Here is a 3,041-nt window from a genome sequence, read left to right as displayed (position 1 = left end):
CATAATACCGGTGATACAATACATCATAAAACATCTTAAATGAAAATTACGAAAAATGTGATTATCAAATATAAGAGCATTATTGATCACGGCAATACAGACAATAATAACAATATTGATCGCAGATACAACAATAATACTCATGGTAATAAAAATTATGTTGACGATAATGCAATAGAAATTAGAAATACTGTTATAGCTTTTACTATAATTACTAAGACATTTGCTGCCGATAATAATGGTGACATTAAGAGTAATGATTATAAGTAAAACACACACACAACTAATGTAAAAAAAACATAATATAAGGATAAATTTCAAAACGATAGCAGCAGATAGCCCACAGTAATGATAACAATGGAAACAGACATAACAAAGATGATAATAACACTATCAAAGGAAACGCCAATAAAAATGGTGTTAATGGACATTGTTGACGATGAGGATCATAACAATGGCAGTTCCATAAAGGATAATAATACACTTGTCATCGCTTCTATTCTTAATGATATTCAAATAATCCTTCTTAGTGACAATGGCGCTAAGTTCATAACATGCAACAATAACAGTGCGAGTCACGGCGAGCGGTACACAAGGGGCTTTTTTCCTTTGTTGTTGTGATGCTTCCTCTCCTTCGTCTTTTTTTATTTTTTGTCTCTTGTCTTTATTTCTGTCTGTCTTGCTTCGTTTTGTTATTTTCTTTTTCGGAGTATCTCGTTTTCTCTCTTTCTTTCTTTGCGTCTGTCTACCTTTGTCTGTGTCTCTGTCTCTCCTCTTATCTCTCTCTCTTCTCTCTCTCTCTCTCTCTCTCTCTCTCTCTCTCTCTTCTCTCTCTCTCTCTCTCTCTCTCTCTTCTATCTCTCTCTCTCTCTCTCTTTCTCTCTTTCTCTGTCGTTTCTCCCCTATCTCTCGCTCTCTTTCTCCTTCCCCCCCTCTCTCTCCTGCCACTTATTCTCCCTTCTCACTCTTCCTCCATATTTCTCTCCCTTCCTCCCTTCCGAGCCAATAGAGGATCTTCTTCACTCCCTGAAGTCTTAATTGTATCAACGCCAGACTTCCCAAGCCATCACAGTTAATCATCACGTCACACATAACCACACAATGGCTATAATTATTCCCAGGAATGAGAATGACCCAACATGAAAAGAACCTTCCCCCCTATCCCATCCCTCCCCCATATCCCCATCCCTTCCCTCCCCCTCTTACCCATTCCTTACCCCCATTCCACATCACCCCCTGCCCCCCCTCCATCCATCCACCTCTCCCGCCAAAACAAGGGAATATACATTCTATAATTACCCTGTCGTACCCTCCTGCCCTCTACCCTGTTCTCCATATACCCTTAGCCTTTATAAAGAAAGAAAAGACAATTAAACAAAAGCCATTCAAACAAAAGATCGCTGTCCCTAAAATACCCCATGGTTAAAGAGAAGCCGACACTAATTGCTGAAGCTTCCACTGCCATTGGCTCGTTCCATTTGTCACCGTCCTCCGTTTTCTATTGTCGAGGGGGGACCATTACGAATGCTAAAGAAATCGACACTCAGCAGCCATTCATCAGGTCTGTCTCATCACAGGGTTGACTCTGTGACTCTCCTAAGGGTGCGTGGGACTCCGATAAAGAGCTGAGGGACTCGAAATATGCACACATGATGGCAGGATATATATATGTTTAAAGGTTTCCTGTAGTGAGATCGCTTGGGTGACTCTTTTTGAAAAGAAATTGAAAAGAAATGTTTAGGTTTTTTGTTCTTATAGTATTCATTGCTTATGATATATATTTTTTTCCCCTAGAGATTCAGCTTTTGGATGTCCGGACTGACTGCCTTTTGATTTATATGATAATCTTCAGTCCCTTTATCGTATGATTATCTCATCCTCACTCCACCACCTATTTTTTTTTCTTCTTTATTTTCCTTCTTACTCCTATCCCTATTATCAATTTTCTATTAATAGGATCATCAATGCCATTCACAAACTTTATTGTCATTTTTATTTCATTCTTTCTTGATATATCTTCCACTGATAACCTGGACATTATTGATATCATTGTTCCAGACGCACAGTGCTTACATTTTGCTTACATGCATTGTAAAAGATTAATATTTTATTCTTGCTCATCTTCAGGAAAGGTTAGATTGCGGATAATGCTATGTTCGTTACTAACGACATTGATATTATGATCATGAGCGTTCTGAGATTCCTTTTAAAGAATAAGAGAGAAGATAGTATTGCTTGAAGTAGTCGATACCAAAAAAAAAACAAAAACAAAAAACGAAGGGAGAAATTATAAACAAAATTAAAAAGAAACAGAGGGAACGAGAGCGAGCGAACGAGAGAGAGAGAAAGAGAGAGAGAGAGAGAGAGAGAGAGAGAGAGAGAGAGAGAGAGAGAGAGAGAGAGAGAGAGAGAGAGAGAGAGAGAGAGAGAGGATGAGATAGATATATAGATGGATAGACAGAGAGAGAGAGACAGAAACAGAGAGAAAGAGAGAACCTTGTTATCATTATTATCTCCAGCATCCAATCATCCAGCTATCAAGCATATCTCCGTCATGTCTTTCAAATATATGCGATTTGATCAAAGCGAAACGTTCCTCTTAAAAGGCAAGGGTTATATTCATTCCCAAGTCAGAATTGCCAATCAATTACTGGACGACAAGACCCGAAAGCAAGAATCACAAGCCACGTCCAGTCGCACTTACTCCCTTCTCCTTCCCTTATTTTTCTTCTCCCCTCCTCCTCTCTCTCTCTCTCTCTCTCACACACACACTCTCTCTCTCTCTCTCTCTCTCTCTCTCTCTCTCTCTCTCTCTCTCTCTTTCCCTCCCTCACTCTCTTTCTTTCTCTCTCTCTCTCTCTCTCTCTCTCTCTCTCTCTCTCTCTCTCTCTCTCTCTCTCTCTCTCTCTCTCTCTCTCTCTCTCTCTCTGTTTTCTCTTTTCTCTTCTTTCTCTCTCGCCTTTTTTGGCCTTTTATTCATATCTCTTTCTCTTCATACTCTTTCTATCTCTTCTTAGTGTGTTTTTTTCTTCTACTTGTCC

Source organism: Penaeus chinensis, chromosome 5 (genome assembly GCF_019202785.1).
Source record: "Penaeus chinensis breed Huanghai No. 1 chromosome 5, ASM1920278v2, whole genome shotgun sequence".
Classification (NCBI taxonomy): domain Eukaryota; kingdom Metazoa; phylum Arthropoda; class Malacostraca; order Decapoda; family Penaeidae; genus Penaeus; species Penaeus chinensis.
Note: the sequence above shows the minus strand (reverse complement) of the source record.